Raw genomic sequence first — 22,655 nt, 5'->3', positions numbered from 1 at the left:
TTCTCTATATTTAAATAGAAAAATATAGGCTACTTAATATGACACCTGTGTGGACATCTCAAATTAATATAAAATTTTAGATCTGCATCTCAACCATCATCCAAATCCTCTATTTCTTCACTAACAGAACTGAACATGTTCCTAGACTCAAAAGATACTATCCACTAGATTTAGCTATTTATCCAGCTCACTGTCTCATTCCATTTACAATAAAGAGAAATGTAATACACGTGCTAAAAGAAAGTTGACTCCCACTATTATCAGGTCCTAGATTAGACCCTTTAAAAAATATATTCGACTTGTAAAATTTGAAATTTGGGGGATTGCTATTTCCTTGAAATCTCTACTGCTCATCCAGATGAAATTTTAGTGTTCTCTATATTTAGATAGAAAAATATAGGCTACTTAACACTAGATTGCCCAAGGAAGTCATTTTGACTGTTTTTTAATTTCAATTAGAAAAACAATTATGTATATAATGACACAAAATCTTAGAATTTTGTGACTTTTTGTACAACATATAAATGCGTTTATTAATAATTGTAGTTACCTCCCCCCTCCTTCATTACCGGTATATATACATGTGTTATACCTATATTGCCCAAAAGCAGTCATTTTGACTGCTTGGGAAATTTTAAATAATCAAATGACTCTTATTACTGAATTGAGTAAATTTTTTATATGACCAGTTCGGCTCTGTATTGAAATAACAGTTTTCATTTTTTTTCGATTACCGGTACATGATAAATTGTCGATTTGGGCATATACTTGATAAGTTGCAATTTCTCAATAAACTAAAGTAGTACTTGTTAGTCGAATCTTTATGCAGTAATACTTGTTCTAACAAGTTGTTTATTTTATTTCTTTTGCACCCTAAATTCATAATATTAAAACCTAATATTAAAAATTAATTTTAAACAAATTTCTTTACACATTAGTGATTCTTTCACAATGCAGTCATTTTGACTGCTTTTGGGCAATATAGGTATACATATACTAACAAGGAACCATCGCGAACGGTCCGGCTTCGATTTTGATGAAACTTTGTACACTTATAAAGCAGCCAAAAATAATCGACACGTATTTTTTTTTAGCTGCGGTAACTCGAGTTTAAGGGGTGAAACCACCCTTTGAAGTTTTGGTTCGAAACGGCTATCTCGAAAACGGAAAGAGATACAACAAAATTGTTAATGGGCGAGGTTAATGGTTTCTTATGTACAATAACATGGTGTTAAAAAATTTTAAAAAATACAATTTGTTTATAACAAAAAAAAATTTATTAACTTAATTTTTCATTTTATTGAAATTTTCATAATGACAAAAAATGACGAGCATTTTATTCCAAATCCATTAGTATGCGATTTTTTAAAATTGCCTCCTACAGTTTTGCAGATTTTGATGATTTACATCTTGCGCGCACATCCATTATGGTAGTAGCCGTTCTAACTTTGATTTTAATGAAGCACTGTAGGCTTGCACTACTTCTAGAGGACAAAATCGGGAAAAATACAAGAATACCAATTTGTTGATGGAGGCTTCGTTAAGAACTTATTAACGTTTAAAGTTCCGCCCGTACTGAATTTTTTTCTCCGAAATGCCCAAGATTTCGGGGGAATGTGTAATGACCAAAAATGATTGTAATCGACCCCTGCAACCGAAAATAATTTTTTCAGAATGGTTTGAAATTTTTTAATTTTGTTGAAAAATTTCACATATTCTCGAATTTTTTTCTCAAAAGTGCGTAGGATTTCGTGGGTATATGTATTGACCAAAAATGATTGTAATTGGCCCCCGCAACCGAAAATAATTTTTTCCTGGAGGATTTGAAATTTTTTAATTTAATTTTTTAATAACTTTTTAACGAAGGCTCAATCAACAAATTGATATTCTTGATTTTCGTCTTATTTTGGCCTCTAGAATCTCCCATTAAAATTTTTCCCAAGGGTGGCCGAACTTTTCCAAATCCATTGGTATGTAATATTTTAAAATTACCTCTTACAGTTTTGCAGATTTTGATGATTTACATCTTGCGCGCACATCCATTATGGTAGTAGCCGTTCTAACTTTGATTTTAATGAAGCATTATAGGCTTGCACTAAATTATACAGTAACAAGTAACAAGTAACAATAACAGTAACAAGTTTCTTAACAGCAATGAAAAGATTTTTTTTTATGCCCACCTATGACATTGTGGCAAAGGGGGAGCGATTTATAAATTATAAATACATACAGTGTGTATACCAGGAGATAAAGATACACTTATTATTCTCATGATGTACTTGCTTTAAAATACAAATTGAATAAATAAATATTGTCATTTCTGCGGCTCGCCTATCATGCAGTTTACGCACGTTATCTAAATCTTCACTGTTGTGAAAGCATTCTGTGTAATTTGTATAATAAAAATACGTGTCAAATGAGATTAGTATGTGCATCTGTATCTCTGTTGTTATTAACATTCTTTAAAATCGAGACGGTTTTTGTAATAAACATGATAAAGTGGGTATATTGAAATGGAGTTTGTATTATACCTTTTGATAACGTGACATATCGTAAAGTTAATTAAATTGATTGCCCTTGTCATGTGAAAATAATATTTGTTGGTAGATAAGTGGGAGAACTTGGATATATATATATATATTGCAATTAGCTCTTTATAAGCGTGTAGAACATTGTTGGTTATCCATACAGCCGAGGTGCCGATTCTGGGCATTTAAACGTTGCACTTATCCAGCCAATCTTTTGTTGCATATATCCAGCTTTTACTGTATTCGGAAATATGGTAAATATTAATCCTATTAATGTAATAACTTTACTGTCTGCTGCGTTTGTTGAGTGGAACCAGGGGCCCATGCCAATTAATAGCGCAGAAGAAAATTTAAGGGATGTATTATTCGATTTAATTGTAAGAAGTGTCGAAGACACGGCATTCCTGGTTGAACATGAAACGTGTGTTGAAATGGATGGGACGCCTATCGACCAAGAAAATCAGGATGCTGATTTGAACTGGTTGTGGGTAGATGAAGAGGAGGAAAATAGGACACCGAATATTCCAAACATATACGAACAAGACGTTGTATGTCATTCGAATAAGGAATACATCCCATTCGAATATAAAAGGAAAGCTGTGGCGTACTGGAACAGCGGGAAGTCGAAGCGATTAAAATTAGACACCGTACGTTCCAAATTTCGTCACGTGAAATCCGAAAGAATGCTTCGTAAATGGGCTTTACAAGTTGAACAGGGTGGCACAAAAAAGGAAAAGATAAAACGTATTGCAGAGTATACATTTAATAAATTTATGGAAGCTCGGCAGTTAAGAGTAATTGTGCATGAAGTAGATCTACGGCGATGGGCTTTACAAGCGAGGGACATAGAAAATTTACAAACATTTAAAGCTGGATATACTTGGCTATATACTTTTAAAAAGATGTTTAGATTAGTGTCCAGAAAAATTACCAGATTTGTAACCACAAATATGGTAAATCGAGAAGACGATATTCATTTGCAATGCAGCGCATTCGTGAATGAAGTAAAATCATATATAGCCCGAAATGAACCACACAATGTTTACAATTCCGATCAAAGTGGTTTTAATTTGGAATTACATTCAGGGCGCACTTTGGCTGAAGAAGGTATAAAAATCGTAGAAGGAGGTGTTCAATCAGTGTCATCCACCACTCATAGTTACACCATCCAGCCAACCATTTCAGCTGATGGACAATTACTGTCACCATTATTTATTGTACTGAAAGAGAGTACAGGACATTTCGGGCCGATTGTGGAACAACATTTATTTCGCCCTGACAATGTATATCTTGTAGCTTCAAAGTCAGGCAAATTAACTACGGACCATTTCAAGACCTGGTTAAGAGAGATTTACTTCGCAAATACTGGGGCTGCAACAGTTCTAATTCTTGATTCCTGGAGTGGTCACTGTAAGAAAACGGTGAACGAAGTTACTCCCGAGGGTAAAAATGTAAAACTTTTTATAATACCAAAAGGTGGAACAAAGTATGTTCAACCACTGGATGTTTAAGGTTTCCGCACTTGGAAAAATTTCGTCCGCCGATTTTCCGATATAGTTCTCGTTTTAAATCACGACATTAATCTCCACGCTAGGAATAATATAATTAAACTTCAATCTCTGGTCCACAATCAATTTTCATCGCCAAGGTTCCAAAATTTTATTAAATACTCCTGGTATAAATCCGGATATATAGATGAAAAGCCAAATGCATTCCAGAATCCTGTTGAGTACTGCTATTCTGTTGAAAATGAGCCAACATGTCATATTTGCGGTGACGTGGCAATAATTAAATGCGCATGGTGTAAGAAATCTTTATGTTTCAAACATTTTTTCGACGAGTACCACTATTGTCGGAACTATATAGAATAATTGTTATACACACTGCATATATTTATAATTTATAAATAGCTCCACCTTTGCCACGATGTCATAGGTGGGCAATAAAAATAATTAATCCTTTCGTTGCTGTTAAGAAACTTGTTACTGTTATTATTACTCGCTACTTATTACTGTATAATTTAGTGCAAGCCTACAGTGCTTCATTAAAATCAAAGTTAGAACGGCTACTACCATAATGAATGTGCGCGCAAGATGTAAATCATCAAAATCTGCAAAACTGTAAGAGGCAATTTTAAAAAATCGCATACCAATGGATTTGGAATAAAATGCTCGTCATTTTTTGTCATTATGAAAATTTCAATAAAATGAAAAATTAAGTTAATAAATTTTTTTTTGTTATAAACAAATTGTATTTTTTAAAATTTTTTAACACCATGTTATTGTACATAAGAAACCAATAACCTCGCCCATTAACAATTTTTTTGTATCTCTTTCCGTTTTCGAGATAGCCGTTTCGAACCAAAACTTCAAAGGGTGGTTTCACCCCTTAAACTCGAGTTACCGCAGCTAAAAAAAAATACGTGTCGATTATTTTTGGCTGCTTTATAAGTGTACAAAGTTTCATCAAAATCGAAGCCGGACTGTTCGCGATGGTTCCTTGTAAGTTTCAGTCTTTCTAGTGTTAATATGACACCTGTATGGATACCTCCAGTCTAATATAAAATTTAAAATCTGCATCCCAACAATTAATCACCCAAATCCTCTGCTTCCTCATTAACAGAACTAAACACGTTCCTAGTCTCAAAAGATACTATCCACTAGATTTAGCTACTTATCAAGCCCATTGTTTTATTCCATTTGGAATTAAAAAAAAAGTAATGCACGTACTAAAAGAAAGTTGACTCCCACTATTATCATCTTCAATGTTCAATTGCACTAGGATTTCAGATATGAAAATATAGGCTACTTAATATGACACCTACAAGGAGACCTTCAATCTAATATGAAATTTTAGATCTACATCCTAACAATTAATCACCCAAACCCTCTGCTTCCTCATTGACAAAACTAAGATCTCACTAGAAAACAAAGATCTAATGAATTATCAGGCCCATTGACTAATTACATTTGGAATTAAAAAAAAAGTAATGCACATATTAAAAGAAAGTCGACTCCCACTATTATCATCTTCAACGTTCAATTCCACGATTATGCCTGTATCTATAAGATGCAACGGAAACTAAAGAATTTCGATCACGTTTCGATCATTATGTTCCACGGGGATCACCATTTGTCGAACAAGCAGCGTGGAATTTAAATATCGAGAAATCAGTAGAATATATTTTTATCGCGCGGAGTCGCAATAAGCGCTTCAAAACGATAATTGAAAGCCTAGAACGCGATCGACGATAAAACCGGGAACGGACATGCAGTATTTACAGGAGGCGGTGAATCGTGGCCATTTATTTCGAGCGACGGCGGAAGAAAAATAATAAAGATGAAAGACGGGAAGTTCGGGCGAACAAATTCACGGCCCCGAGGCGTACGACGAACCTGCTTCGATAATATTACAGTTTATATAGCGAATAACACACGGCAGCCGGAAGCTCTGTTCTCCTCTCCTTCCTATGGTCATCTAGGTTGGCATCGGAGTGTTACACATTTCGCTCCGCCTTGTCGATCGCACATGCATGCTGCCCGGCTCAGTACGCGAGCAAAATATTTATGCAACGTTTTAACATTTTACATCCTGTCTCGTACATTTTTATTACTCCTCTTATTCTGCTTTTACTGTTAGATTTCGTCGAAAAACAAATTGCTCCTCCAACGAGTCACGATCAAATTTCTATTTACAATTTTTAAACGATCTCCACGATCAGACGTACAGTCTACACTGTATGTAATTTATATAGTGGTTATTTAAATCTAATTGCTCATATTTAAAATTGTATTATTCCTCCTATCTTCTTTTAGGAAATTATGTATTCCTCAATTGTATGTCTACTCATATTAAAGGCATTAAATAAAAAGCAAAAATACGCGGAGCGATTAACACTAGATTTACGGGTATTGATCGCACGTATATTTATTAATATCTTTCATGTTGACAATTACCTTAAAATACGATTTTTCTTTTAATTAGACTATGTATTCTTGCCATTGCATCAATCAAGTTCAACATAAGTTGTTAAAAAATAATATTTACGCGTTCTGCAATTTTAAATATGGAATCAGATATCCGTCAAATTGACGGCTTCCGTAAATCTAGTGTTAATAAAAATACACCTGGCATTTTGAAATTGCTTCGTTTCACTCGCGAAACAAGCGAGATCGTAGACAGAATTTGTTATCATTTTTTTCTCTCCACAAAAATCAGAACCGCGGTTTGCAAATGCATCGTTGCACTCATGGACAAGCGAAGTTATAGGTAAATACAACCTGTTATAACAATCAACGATATTCTATACAGTTTTTACGCTGTGTTTCACGAGACAACGTATACTATCTGTGCCCGATTGCTTCGTACACAAAAATGTTCTCTTTTTTCATCACGTTAACACTGCATTTGATTACTTCCATATAAAAATACCAAATCATTCAACTTTTCTGTTACCTAAAGACTATATACTACAAAATATATATGAACAAATTGCAGTAAATAGGCTTACATGGAATATCGTGAAGCAATGAAAGAACAAACGATGGGTCAAACTCGAAAATAACGAGCATTCTGTAGTCTCTGTGACCCACAATTTAACAAAATCTGTTCTCGTGTGGAACGTACGAGAGAGCTTTATCTCACTTATGTCAATTGTTCCCTAATCCAGGAGCTACTCGTTTTAAAGTATCTCCATGTACAACGCGCGTCTCCCACGAATCCAGTTATTGCACTTTCGAGCTACTCCCAGGGAATATCGTTGCCCTGATGGCAATTCAAAAGACATTTACGGTCCCGTGCAATATGTAATGTCCGACGAACTCGCGTCCACTCTTTCCTGGGCCAATTTTGGTCCATTACGCTTCGATGTTCCAGCTTTCATCGGTCCTGGCCAGTAAAAAATTCAATTCCAGTCACGTACCGCGCCGCATTTTTAACGAGAACCGCCGCGAACAAGATTTCATGTACGAATTGGATGAAAATTTCATTGATTGCGAAAGATCGAACAAGTTTTAATCCCCGTAATGGAACCAGCTTCTTTCAGAAACAACGGTTCCTATTCTGAGAATAAACTATCGCTCCAAGACGGTCGAAATGGATTATGCAGGCTCTTCGTACGTTTCTAATTCGTCTAATAATCTTTCTTATTACACAATTTTTTACAAGATGAAACATATTTTAAAACCCCAGGAATTATTTTTCAAATATTCATGAATGGAATGGATTCCAATGAAAGTTAACATCGATGCCCTAAAAAATTACCCAATAACATTTGAAATTTGTGTGGTTGTGATACACCTGTAACTCTTAGTATATCTGTACGATTCAGGTGAAACTTTGTTCGACCAATAAAAAGTACGAACCGTTTAATTTGCACGAATATCTATAAAAAAAAAAGGCTAACCCAATGCAACGTTGTAAATCTAACGCCTCGGTAAAATGAAAAGAAAATGCCATAACTCGATCAAAAGAATATCTTGACGCAATCTGAGCCGTCACGGTGGATATACTGGTCGAATATGGAATGCCAAACGTCGGACGAGTGAATGTTCAATTAATTGAAAGTTACCTCGGTCGTGTCAATGTTCCGCTGAAACGGGAGAACTGAAATATTCTCGACGCAATTCGAGGCTAAACGGCGGTCTATTTCGTGGCGGGGAGACGAAAGTTTTTCCACAAACGGTGAAAATCGAACGCTTTCTGACAGGGACGAATACGAGTCGTGAAATTGTCGATCGAGTTTCGCGAAACGGGCAATTTTTTTTTTTTTTAGAAAAGTGCTGGAATCGTGTTGGGTGTCGCGTTAAGTGCCGGATGCGCGCGTATTCCTACAGTTTCCGCGGATGTTGGTCCGCTGGAAAGCGTTTCAGCAGAGACCGCGACAAATTAATGAACACGAGAGCGTTACCAGCGGTAATCGCGAAGATTCGAAGAACCTGACACACTTTTGATGCTATTATACCTCGATCTATCATCGATACACGCTCTTTAACGAACGAAAACGATGTTGAATTGGGACTTTGAATCGTTAGAGATATATTTTCAAGTTGGTCGCAGTTGGAGGATACGTTGCTCGAAGTGGATCGTTAACTAAAACCCAAATCCAATTTTGTTTAAGTGAAGCGATATGCTGCTCAAAATAGATTGACTATCGTTTAAATTAGTATTTCGATGGTTATAAATATTTTGTTTTTAAAAATAAAACACGTTATAGAATTCCATACCGTTTTCTTTTTTTAAGGAGAAAATAACCAAGACTGGATATAAATGTTGTATAAATGTATTGTGGGGTGAAGTGTTCCGTGACTAAAAAAAGTTTATGAAACTTTAAACGGGAATATCATCCGATGATTTCCTTTGAGATCTAAACACTGGGAGTAAAAAGGACGACTCTGAGCAATGTTTAAGATGTTTTTTATCTAAAACACTTAAGGTTACAAAGTTTAACTATATCGATGGTCTGAGTATAAATACATCGATCAGCCTGAGGGCAACAGTATGTAACTTTATGTACGGAAGAAAGAATTGTACTTGAACTGCTGGTGAATAAAATCGTATCGAGAAAAGAGAAAAATGCTTCGCGACCATGTGAAGTATGTGGACGAACTCCAAAATTCATTACTTATTTCTGTATTTTGTATCTGCTAGGAGAAACTGTCCTAGTTTCTTAACGTTAACTTGAGACTGGAAACTATGTTGATTTCTACGATATAAACGATTGCTCCATAAAGAGTTCAATGGAAGAATAACAAAAAGTGAACGATAGTATTTACAGTTCAATCTACAGACATCGTAATAAAAAACAATGAAGTAAAATAAATCAGTTAAATACAACCATTGCAAAATTCCCATCACAAATTTAATGCATTAAAAATGTTTATCATCAAATCACTTCGTTCAAGTTCCCCTGCACTGCCGAAAGAAGGGTCGAAGCAGCCATCGATTTTCGCGACAATTACAGAATTTGCTTCCTCCAAAGTTTCTCTGGACCCCCCCAAGAGTCTGTCGCGTTCGAGTTGTCGGGATTAAAATCGTTAAACCGCGGTACTCACGCAAAGTTCGAACGTCTCGAGGTCCGGGCTTCCAAAGTCCCCCGATTCCAGGAACCGTCTCCGGGTTCAGGGTATACACATCGACGGTCTCACCGGCAAAAACTCGTGGATAATCTCCCTGGACTGTGAGAACGAACAATCGATCGCGACGTGTGAAAAACTTAATCGTAGAATTCGCGTGCGAACGTGGGCCCGTCGGTTTCGAGATTCGTTTGCTGGGCCCGTGTATAGCACTGGCGCGCAACTGGCCGATCGAAGACCTGTCGGAGGGGGCCAGCTTCTCTCGAGGTTTCCACCAAGCGAAGTCGTAGCCGGCTGTTCCCCTCTTCGAGACAATTCTGAGGAAGAAAGTAGGCTTCGCCTGACCCTTCTTATTCCGTGAATCGACTTCACTATTACTTGCTACGAAAACAGAGACCTACTCGAATCGGATCGGGCTTTCCACCTGCCGTGGAAAGTTATAACACATCGCGTTGCCTGCGTTTCGTCGATCGATCCGTCTCTGGATCCATGGCGGATCGTCGTCGACGCGAACGATGCAATTACGCGCCAAACACTAAGAAAACAAACATTCTGAACGAGTATCGTCGATGAAACTGTTGAAATTTATCCTCCTCCGGGTCTGGGATTTAAATATATCGCGAAGAATGAATGTCGGATAATAAATATATATTCTAGACCGCTTTTGTTTGGGCCAGAGTATCGGCAGAGAAGAGAGACATGCTTTCTTTAGAAAATTCTGCACTAAACTCGAAGAATGGCGTCACGAATCTTTTCAGAGGCCATCTGGCGCTTATTGTGATGTCCTGTTCGTCATCGCTATTATCTTTCACTTGTCGTGCCCGATAGATGTAAGTGAAAAGCCGCAAAAATGGGGCGCAAAACAAAGGAGACCAGGAGTGTCTGAAAGAGAAATTATAGTAAACTTGCTCGAACAAAGATAATCGTGAAAACTCATCCATGTAACATTATTTGCAAGACAAAATAAAAAATACAATGGGGGGAAAAGGAGACTACAAGATGCCCTGTTAATGAGCAGAAATGTTATTATGCAGTCAGACAGCCCTAAGCGTTTATTTAAATTGTCTTATTGCAAGAAGAAACTCGTAGGGGTCCTGTAGTACCTCGATTATTGCAGAAAACTAGTTTTGCACAATGTATTCCCTCCATTTGTTTATACATCGAACGTAGCGCGTGTGCAATAATCGAGATTCTAGCGTATTGGCCTCCACTACAAGAAGCGTGAATCAATACAAAATTTAAAAAACTTCTCTACATAGATTATATTATACTAGCAATAATATTTTTTTGATAAATTAATCTCTATTATTTTGTACCCAAAAGGCAGAGGTTTGCGATAAACTAATTACCCAACCAGCTTCACGATTTAGCCACTAACGGAGGCATCCTCTGCTGCCAATCAAAGGGAGTCAGATTGTCTCTAAATCTCAAATTATAACAATGGTAGGCGGTGATCTAATTAAAGCAACTCTCCTCTATTATCCCATACAAAGGACGCCTACGATTACATGGCGAATTTGATCGAGCACCCTTATTGCAATCTCCACATATTCCTCCAACGATTAATATCTATCAAGCATACAAAATCATGGAATTTGTGACATTTGTGATTATTAATTATTTTTTAAACTTATTTCGAGACGTCTATACACTTCTTATAAAGTAATCACTAAATGTAAACAAATTTTGACCATCGAAGACGGGAGAATCGAAACCTTAAGAAGCGATAAAATCGCTAGATCTTTAAAAAATGATAATTTAACGAGCCTCGTGACTCTCTCGATCCGTACGAAGAGATCCCATCGTCAATGGAACGGTCTCGGTGGCGAGGGTACCGTGAACAGAGAAAGTTTGGAAATCTCTGGCAACGATAATTACTCGCCGATTAATTATGTACGTTAGAAATTTTCATGATATTTGCTCCGCGACGGTAAATATTTAAACCGACCCGAACGAAAGGACCTCCTTGTCGAGCGACAGCCACGCGCGGAATGCGTTAGGCGCGCGTGGCATTCGGTTAGGTGCAACGGCCCTTGGAATATCGCGCGACACGTTTCGCCTGTTCCCCGTTAAAGTCGATGGAAAAACGTGTAGCAACCGAAAAAAGCGCGAAGAAAGAAGAAAGAACACTCTGAATCATTTTGAGGAAGATCCATAATTGCCCTGACGCAGAGTAAACTGCGATAAATGAACCAGCAAACCTCGCGATCGATGTTTGCGTACAGTTTATCTCGGCTTGTTTGCAGTATAATTACGTTAAACATTTCCGTGTCAATATTTAGCGTTTGCTTTATACGCATCGACGATGTTTTCACGGTTAAATGAAACAATGTTTCGATCATTTTGTATAGAAACGGACAGTTTATGAATCTCTCTGCGATGTTTCCCTCTCGAAAATAAATCTCTCCGGACAATTTCTCATATCGCTAAAAGCAACGGAGACATTTTAGATTCCAGTCATAGGCGATCCACCCTGTGGATCACACCACAGAGTACGTCATAAAATTTGCCCAGTTGAGCGGTGGACAAGGGACATAAAAGCATTGAAACGGATCGCATAAACGTGTGCTCCGTTAAACTTTATTCTCGAGTTACAACTACTTTTACACTCGGACGATTCTTGAACTGTATTTGTACGTTCGAGTAATTCCTCGTTAATCGGTTATCCGACAACTTTCTAACGAATAAATCCTGCAGGACTCGTTCCACGCGTTCGAAACCACTAAATTTTTACTCCCAGAGCTACTTGGAAGCATTTGTTTGCTCGTTACAAATTGTCGCTGTTTAAAATGCTTCAACGACTCGTAGAGAGAACATTGAGAAACGAGAGAGTATCTGAGAGGCTAGTAATTAGGTCGAAGGTGCGCAATTGCACATTACCCGAGTACAAAAATAGTTATATCTCGGGAATAAGACCGAATATGGCGCATGTTTAGCTCCTTACAACGCGGTTTCTAGCTCAAGGATTGTCATCATGAAAATGCGGCAGTCTGGAAAGGTAAATTACTTGACGCTAAATAATACTTATTTAAATGCATCGTCTTTGGATAAGATTCAATACACAACAAATGGAAAGAGAGGGTGGTTTTCTAGAGAATAACTTTCTCTGTCTGCATAGAATAGCATAAAATATTTGTTCATTGATCGGAATAAATATTAATCGAGGCTGTCTAAGGAACCATACGTCGTAATAATGGAAGAGTACACGCGCGGAAGTATCGAAGAGCGAATAACAAACATAACCGCGAAGCTCCCGTACGCGACCTGTAATTACAATGGCGGTCCCGTTTCGAGAAAGAGCAAAAGAACGCTCGTAGCAGGATACACACGACGCAGCGGCGAGCCTAGAGCGGACAACTTTTGCGAAACGCGCGTGAACTACTTCCACCGTCGCGCCGCTTGCCGTATATTCGCATTCCAAACTTTCTTAAGCAATTATGTCATAACCTGTGCCCCCCTTTTTCCTATCTTCCATATGCCGCGCGCCACCAACCCCCGGCCATCATCCTTGCACGCCGAGAACTTCCACGAATCTTCGCTAGGAAACAACTCTCGATGCACACGTGTTGTCTGTCGACCAGCGAAACAATTTGCAGAGTCACCCGTCTGCGACTGTATGGTACAATCGCCCAGAAACCGTGTCAAGTTAGAACGCGTATCCTGTGATTTTTTTTACAAAATAAATTTTCTTTCGTAATTCAAAAATTTCAAATCGTTCTGAAAAAATTATTTTTGGTAGTGAGGGTCAATTACAATCAGTTTTGGTCAATAGACATACCCTCGAAATCCTACGCAATTTCGAGAAAAAAATCATTACCGAAAATACAATGTCTGACCATGACATTCATGTTTCTCTGAAAATTCATGTTATATGTTCAAAACGTCATAACTTTTGAACGAATTGAGGGATTTTAATCTTTCAAAATGCAAACATCGCGTAAAAGTTTTTCCTTAAATCCGTAAAGTGAGAAAAACTCCATAAGAATGGTCCAATTTTCAAACGATCATAAATCCTACAATAGTAGGTGTATCTCATTGAAATTTAGTCTGAAAGTAGAGCTCATGGGTAGCTACAAAAAAGTATTAAACAACATTTCTGTACAGAGTCAAATGAATTTATTAAAAATGAAAAACGAATTTTTAAGAAAAATCGACAGGGGGTAGGTGCCTAAATTTTCGGTAAAATTGAAAAGCTTCAAATCACTCTGGAAAAATTATTTTCGGTTGCGGAGATCAATTACAAACATTTTTGATCAATAGGTATACCCTCGAAATCCTAACCATTTTCGAAAAAAAATTCCTCACCGAAAATATAATTTCAGGCTAGAAATGTCACTCCACAATTTCTTGCGTATCTTTAAAACGTCATAACTTCTGAACGGATTGGAGGATTTTAAATTTTCAAAATGCAAACAATGCGTATTTTGATGGCGAATGTGTAGGAATTCTAAAAATATTGGAAAAATTGTTCGTTGACCCTGTAAAGTTAGAAGAACCCCATAAAAATGGTCCCGTTTTCAAACAGCCATAACTCCTACAATAGTGAACATACTTCAATGAAACTTTTTTCTGAAGTAGAGCTTACGAGTACCAACAACAAAGTATTAGACAACTTTTCTGTAGCACGTCAAACAAAATTACTAAAAATCAAAAACGAATTTTTAAGAAAAATCGACAGCTGTCTAAGTTTTTCAGCGAAAATAAAAAGTTTCAAATTATTCTAAAAAAATTATTTTTAGTTGTGGGGGTTAATTATAAGCATTTTTGGTCAATAGACATACCCTCGAAATCCTACACTGTTTTGAGAAAAAAATTCGAGTATGTGAAGAAATTTCTCGGTGAAATTAAAAAATTTCAAATCGTTCTAAAAAAATTATTTTTAGTTATAGGGGTCAATCACAATCATTTTTGCTGAATACGCATAACTCCATAATCCAAAACACTTTCGAAAAACAAAATTCTTTACTGTAATAATGTAGAAACGCGTATCAATTTAAATTACAGCAAATAATTTCGGCATAACACGCCAGGTATTATTAAAACGAGCGTCTGGAAACGACATAAATAAGTTCGTCTGGGCTTTTGTCGGTTCAAATTCTTGAAGAATTACAAGGTGCATAATATATGCAACCCAATTAAAGCCTGGCCTCGTTTGACTTTTTTTCTGAACATTTTCTCGTGTCCATGTCAGAAACAGAGATACGTATTCTGTTTCTGGCGAACCACCAGATAATTTTATGCATACTATCTTAATTCATGAAAGTTAGAATTCACGACAAAACATTTTAAAAATTATTCTATGTATCTATCAAAGAAATCTCTATTATTACAAACTCGGTGGGTTGATTTTTATCAGGGTTAACTTTAAAAATAAATTTATAACATTCCGAAATTTATGTCACGATAAGACGACAACCCTGATCGGGAGCAGAAAGTGCAGTAACGGTTTTCGATGTCTGGGAACCGGTAGGATGATTCGGAACTTCCGGGTGGTATCACTCGTTTATCAGATTTCGTTTCGTCCGGACGAACTCCGTTCAAGTTTCCTCAAGTTTGTCGCCGCGAATCAACCTGACGCAAGACCCGAGTGGTGATCGTAAAGTTTTTAATTAAAATCCCTAATGATCGAACGGTGTCTCGACGGGCTCTCGACCGCGAGGTTTATTCACTGCGTCGACGAAGTTTCAGATCGAACTGGTTCGAAAATTTTTGCGCCAAAGGTTCGCGACTTTCTTCTTGCTCTTTCAGCCGCTGAAACGAGTCTGAGCACCCATCGCGGCAGAAACTGACATAATTACCTGTCGGGTAAGGAAATTGCACGACGCGGGTATTACACGAGACAACGTTACGAAAATATGATCTAGAGAGAGAGGGACAGAGAGTCGATCGAGCGTAACGGTGCTAAATTGATCGCTGCACGGGTCACTTCACGCTGAATCGATCACTTTTCTGTTCGATGTCGGCGATTTTATGCGAATTGCGATATTGTATATTGTGGTCCATGTAAAAATAAGGAGGGTTTAAGTCATGAAAATTTCGAGCTCAAACGCCCGTGAATTACTTGGTTACTCAATCCGCCTTCATGCGCGGATAACAATCGACCCACTTATCGAGATCAGCACTCGCGACTCCCCGTGCGCTTTAATAATCGGTTTGTCGAAGTTCGGGATTAATTAAATTTTAATATCTGTAAACGAGGATAACTTAGAAACTTATTAGTCGTAACGATCACGAGAGATTTGCGTGTGAATTTTGCTCCGTACTTTCCCTTTTCTTTTCTTTTAACGGTTTATCGATACTTTCGGTGGGAGAATCTGGTAACATGCGAAATGGCGATTAGTTTCGATACCTGTTCGATTCGAAACTCGTCAATCGCCACGTATCAGTATTAATGAGCGTGTCGTGGGATTGGTTCTATCACTAGTCACTTGGGACATGACTCTGATCAATGATGTTTCACTAACGTCGAAATTGATCGATGTTGTGTGATACGTACAGTCATAAATAACCAGTTACATGACAGAAATAATACAAATGGAACCGTAGGTGTAGAACAAATTAATCATATTAGGGATACATAGATTCACCGTGAGAATACAAATAAAAAAATCCTCCTCCATCTTGCGACTCGAGTCTTTGTTTTTGAAATACGAACTGTACAAGGTTCGGGGCGCGAAATTCAAATCGCGAATAACGACGCGCTTGCGCGCACGTTACGATCCCATCGGTGGACTTAAAATCTCCTCCTGGTTTCACTTGTGTTTCGAATTTTAAACGCGTAAATCAACCCTTCGATGGGTAGCAATTTCTTATGTCATACTGACATTAGAAGATTACGCTTTTTCCCACGTGTGTATCGGTGAATCGAAATATTTGCACACAGTGCCCATTGTATGGATATTATTCATCATCCTTGTACAATTAAATATACAATGAAACGCTATAGGATAGTAATTCGTGCAATTTATTCGTTAATTCACTTCCTTGTACGTAAATGAATTTTGTACCGCAAATCGATGCTATTATTTGTTGTTACATCGTGGAGGATAAACGAGATAAGCGACAGAATTTTCTCAGGGATGTAACATATATTACCAACATTATCCGTTATATGTTCGTAATTATGGCCGTTTATAAGCGAATAAACATATTTTTGTAACAATATTGTATACCTTTCGTGATATTTATCGTAAATGAAAGGGGTTCTTCGATTCAATTAGTGTAGAATAGCGATACTATGAACTCCAGATATTCGAACATGATATGGATACGCAAACGGGGAAAGGGGAAACAATACTCTGCAAGTTTCGTCGAGTTTAACGTGACTAGGATGACCCTTTAAAGTTTGCACAACATCCTCTAGTTTCCTCCGCTGAATATTCGAATATTGCATTCACGATCGTAGCAAACTTGAAACTTTAAATTTAAAAAATTCATTGCTCTCGATTAAACACTGTTTAACTAAAAATGCACGAATACAAATTTCGTTAAGGATTCGCTTAAGAATACAACGAATAGAAACTGATTCCTCGATTCCTAAATTCGATTAATTCTGAAGTTCGAAAAGCAGAACAAAGCCACCCGGAGTGATTAAATGTTATTCCAAGGGAGGGCAATAAATCTCCCGGAGCCGTCGTGAGCACACGAGTGCCAGGAAGCACAACTAAAACGTCGAGTTTGAGTTTTCAACGGGTGGATAACGGATGATCATCGACCGCGAATTCTCAGCTTTCCTCCTTTCCCTCTTTCTCGTTCGATCGCAAGTGTGAAACCGTCGGAAGTCAAGTTCACGTCGTGAGATCCATCCATTAGCTCCGGGCAAACCGCAATCGGTTGCACTTGGCAAAAATGCTTAACGCCTCGTGAAACAGCCAAGCGATCCGTGTCGTTCCATTTCGACACCGAAAGAGAGACGCTCTTTCGACACTGAGATCATCGTCGACCACGAATATATTGCGTACAGCCGGAAACGGACGTATAAGATAATGGAAATAAACCTCGATATCGCGACCCCACCGGCGATCGATAAAAGGAATTAAAAATTTCGCAAATTTATCTGCAGGAAAATAAGAAATACAAATTACAATATCTGGTGAAAACGATAAATTGTTATTTCGCTTGGAAGAAGATAATTTTAACAGCGTTTGGAAATTTGGGAATTGATTTAGTATGTGCAGAGTTCGTTGGCGAATAGTAAACGCTTTGTATGCATACCGACTATAATGCGTTCGTATTTTTATGGTTAATTAATCGTGCAGTTTGCGAAGCCCCGTGCCGGTAACCTACTTTTGAGGCCAATAAACGATTTCTTTGGTCCACTTAGAAGCCGCGCGCGTGAAAGAAGAGCACCGGCGAAATGGGTCTTCCGCTGCAAAACAGACAGTGACATTTGTCACTCTATTTATCTAATGGCATCGAACGAATTGGTAATTTATTCCGCCGAGAACAGAAGCCACGACCGTGACTGCGCAAATAATTTAACGTCCAGTGTTCGAATCTAATCGATCGAACTTGAACACTCGTGCATTATTGCACCATTACAATTTTAAACATTTTTAAGTTCGTCAGAAACTTTGAACCATTACTCATCATAATGGTACAGCTTCTCCTCTACCCAATCATCGAAATTATTCACTTTCTCCACCCAAAAAAAATATTTTCCGTATCACAAACTCATGCTAAATAAATGATAAAAGTCTCAATCAAATTGAGTGTACCGTTTTCTTGGTACCATTTTCCACCTAAAAAAATGACTACATTTTAAGACGAATTAATTGATCTTGGACCGCCAATTAATTTCAAACAAACTACGTCCACTACTCGAAAAGCCACTTACCTTGAAATTAGGTTTCTAGGGGAGTATCAGTACACATGATCGCGTTATATTGCCACTTTGCAATGAATGCTTTTAATAGATCTCGATCTGTTCGTCTGCGCTCTATAATCAATGTTCTCTTCTGTGTCTTCGACGGTGCCGCGCTACAATGACAAGTGACCGTAATAACAATAATTATAATAATAATGACGATGGCAATAATAATGATAAATGCTAACAATACTCATAATAAGAATAATTTAAGTCGTTGACTGTAAAAGTGGCTCGATTGTATTGCTCCCCGAATTTCGAAGGCGTGTTTGGAGCGACGCAGACTCCTCTATTAATTTGCAAAACGCTTCTAAGTCCCTCTAAAACGCTACTCAACGACGAATAAATTTCTTTCTGTACCCCCTCCCCCCCTCTTCCCCCCACCTCGTACACGCGTGCGCCATTTTACAATCAAACGTGCCCGTTGCGCAATGATGCTACTCATCGTTTCGTAACACGCGGTGCATGTAAACAGAACGTACTGCTTTACGGAGGCGGGTGCAATAATTATCCATTTTTTTTTCTTTTTTTTTTCTTTTGCGTATTACCTTTGATTTCGATCCGGCGTGTTAATAACAAAGCGTTCTTGTAAATATGTATATAGTATATATAAATACGCGTGACTTCAATACTCATTGGTTTTTGTTCGCTGACTAGCTTCCTATGTTTCGTTGGCTCGTTTCTTCGCATGGGCTCGACTCGAATTCGATGTCGTCTATCGAAATCAAAAGCAACGAACAACGAACGACTAGCTCTTACGGTGCAATTCGCTCGTAGCTAGATCCCACGGGGCGATCTGTTTCGATCCACGATCCGTTTCACGATTTTGTGAAGCAGGTTTGCTAGAAACGGAGGCGTCAAGGACACTTCAAGGTCGTTTGAAGAAACAAAATTGCGTGGGTATTTAAGGGGAACCAAAAGGAACGAGGGCAGCGAAGATAATGAAAGACTACTTTGAGGTTAAGAGCACACCTCAAATTGTCGATCGGGGTCATCGAACTTGGACGTAAAGATGCGTGGGTGCAAAGTGTGGGGAAAGTCGTGGAGTCGGTTGATTTATTTATGAAGGTGGCGAGCAACGTAATAGGATCCCAGAAAGGATGATTCATCGGTGAAGGCTAGTAGGGCATTTCAAGGTCATTCTTTTATATCGCACTATTTTGTTATTTTCAAAAACGTCAGCTTGGTAGGACGAGCGACAACTGACTGATAATAAACAGTATTTTAAATCGAGTCATTACTTAAATTTGCAACTGAATTGTGTACCTACCCCTGTGAGACTAAACGAGTGTAACATATTTATTAAATAGATTAAGCTTCGTTGTTCGTTTCCAAAATATATAACTAATACTCGAACCAATATGTTTGCCACATTTAGAATATTTGTACTTCTTTTCTTACCCTATTCTACCCCCTAATACAAATGACCTTGAAATATCCTCAGCCCAAATCTTTCAAATTGCTATTGATATTTTGTGACGTATAATTTCGACCTCCCTCAGCTTCCTAAAGATTTTTTCCACCTGCTTTTCGGGGAACGTGATTCGTAAATTGAAACAAGTCATCCCGTGTGCATTCTACCACTAAACGTTCGCGTGCTTCGCGAGGCAAGCGAAGTTCTACGGCGTTTCGATTCAGGCACGAGTGCGTGTAACAATTATTTCGAACGTCTCGAGGATATCAACGGAGGACGCGTGCCACTCGTGCATGCATCGGGACAACGACATCTCGCCACGATTAAATTCGAGCGAAAAAGCAGTCCTCTGGAACCATTTCTCGGTCGAACAAACGCGTCTTCGAGTCTTCTCGCGACATTACACTATTCTTTTCTCGTTCTCACACGCTCCTCTCTTTGAAAATCTACGCTAAGGACTAGGATAATAGGATAAATTGAACTGCACGCAATCAACAAGCCGCTCTGCGTCCAAAAAGGAGCGGGGCAAACTCTATTCGCGTGTAACGAATACAAACGTTTGGATCGATTCGTAGACTAGTTTTTGTTTATTTTTTATTCGTTGGTCGAAACTTTTAACCGAACAGTTTGCCCAACTCCGAGCTGGACCATAGTCTGATTCCCGCCAGCGCTCAAACAACGATCAAACGACTATAAAAATTTCTGTGTGATGTTTGCAACACGAGAGACAGTCTTTTCTTCTATAAAATGCATTTTCATGGCGGTGGTGCTCTTAATTATTAATTTACGCGATAGGAAATGGGGAATGGATATTTTTCTACAAAGTCTGATCACTGAGTTTGAACTCTATATGAGAATGGTTCCCGATTTTATTAAAAACAGCCTACAGGTGTAGGAAATACTGATGGCGAATGCAAAATATTCAGAATTTTGTCTAAAATATTGATTGATAGATTTTCCTAAAACCTTTCAATCAACAAGGAGATACTGGTGTCTATGTAAAACAGTGAGATAATTATGCTATCCGATGAAGGTGAGCGTTGAGTCCCTTGAGAGCTAGTAGAAATCAAACATCATTTTCTCATCGACTCATCCTTTCCTCTACGAAAGTCTCTCCGACCGGATGTGCTGGATCTCGAAGAGAGTCAGAATTTCATCGCGAAAGTCACAGATGGTTAGACGCGCGCTTCAGATCGCGCGACCCCTAATTATCTAATACGCCTAACTTAAACGTAAGTAATACGAAACGTACAAGCAAGATCTCTGTTTTATACGAGGACACGGTGAACTGGCCTCGAAAGAAAAGGAGGCTCGAGAAAAATGGCTACCCGTCTCGTGGCTGCTCTGTTCCCTGAAACGAGCTCACGATCAATCAACGTCGTCGTCCATAATTGATCGACCGTCTCGAGGAATCTTCTCACTTCGGACGCTTCAACAAATCGATCTTTTTGCACTCTCTTAAAATGTTTCTGTAAAACTATCGAAATTATTACCCTTCAAATTTAAATTACAACTCAGTGTCATATTTCTACCATGATTGATGTCTCGAGAATTTTAGTAGAAAACTAATTGAAATTATAATGTACAAGAAATTTTTAGGTGTCTCGTGGGTCCAGATTATTTTCTGTGACGATGTGTGCATCGACTTTCTGGCTATAAAAATTCTAAAACCCCACCATGCATCTGACGAAAACGCGTGTAAAATTTGAGAAAATTCAGACTTGTATTTTCCTTGGAAAAAATTCTCGAGTCCCCCATTTTTCCGAAGCGAGGAGGTCCCTTAAACGTTCCTCGACTTCCGGATGCTTTTCTCGAGATTCATTTCCTTCGTTCCCGGCGCGTAAACCGTTCACCGGTGTCCCCGGGACTATTAAATACAATATTACTCTCTATAACTGCATAAATACTCTGTCGTCGCTAAATAGTATGCGGTGTAACGTGGCTCTCGTATCAACTACTTGCCGGATGTTCATCTTGGCAGACGGAATCTTTACAAGTTTTTTTTCGACGCGGTTGTCGTCGACGTGTCGCGTCGAACAGGCTATAAAATTGTATTGTTCTTCGTGTGTTACCTTGCCCGTGCAACGAAACGCTCGTATATCGTTTTGTTAAGTCGCGTTTCCTAGTTACTCGGTGTTCGCGGCGTGAAAAATGTCGATCGCGTGGATAAGAACGTAGTTTGGATCGTCGACGCGATCGACTTGCTCTCCGGTATTTTTTTTTCTTTATAGAATTATGATCCTTATAGTAAATGGTACTTATATTTATAATTACTTTGGTATAGTCAGTTATGTAACACTAGAGTCCGCGTTGTCTGTAGGGAATTCGTATCCAAAGATTCGTGTTCAGAGTTCCGCCTGCAGAACCCTGGAAAAACAACAGTTTAAGTGACGTACACGATTTGGTACAATTATTAATCTTTTTGGCAAGTTTGTTTCTTTATGAGAATATTATCCAAGACTGGTTTATCAGTTCACTGTTATAATATTTCTACGCTGGAACAAAATCTCACTTCATACTTCAACCATGAAAACAAGTAAAAGAAGAGTTCAAAATAAAATTATTATCAACTAAGAGTTTTCTACTATCGATATAATTAGAGCATAAACGCGTTCTTGTGGGAATTGGATATAAATCAGTGACAATGCGAGTGGGGAATTTTTAATACTCTGCTTAGTATTTAACAGTCAGGGAGCTTTCTCTCGGCGTTAACTGGGACAAAATTGAGGACAGAAATTTTTGTTCGACTGAGTAAAGAGCGTACGCGTATCGTC

The 22,655-nt window shown here is 38.1% G+C and overlaps 2 protein-coding genes across 3 annotated transcripts in view; both read right to left on the bottom strand.

Annotated features, from left to right (window-relative positions):
• Positions 1-9,699, bottom strand: part of LOC122401186 — a 31,437-nt gene extending 21,738 nt beyond the window's left edge. Inside the window, exon 1 of the mRNA XM_043403156.1 lies at positions 9,581-9,699. The gene's annotated coding sequence lies outside the window, so the exon portion shown is untranslated. The remainder of the gene's footprint in view (positions 1-9,580) is intronic.
• An 8,542-nt stretch (positions 9,700-18,241) lies between these two features.
• LOC122401203 overlaps positions 18,242-22,655 on the bottom strand; it is a 96,554-nt gene continuing 92,140 nt past the window's right edge. For both annotated transcript variants that reach the window (XM_043403185.1, XM_043403186.1), the window contains 2 exons: positions 18,438-22,248; positions 18,242-18,342 (listed from right to left, as the gene is read on the bottom strand). The gene's annotated coding sequence lies outside the window, so the exon portion shown is untranslated. The remainder of the gene's footprint in view (positions 18,343-18,437; positions 22,249-22,655) is intronic.

This window comes from Colletes gigas, unplaced genomic scaffold, assembly GCF_013123115.1.
Source record: "Colletes gigas isolate AHSC1104 unplaced genomic scaffold, ASM1312311v1 Colletes_gigas_Sc00022, whole genome shotgun sequence".
Taxonomy (NCBI): Eukaryota; Metazoa; Arthropoda; class Insecta; order Hymenoptera; family Colletidae; genus Colletes; species Colletes gigas.
Note: the sequence above shows the minus strand (reverse complement) of the source record. Positions and strands in the feature narration are given on the sequence as shown.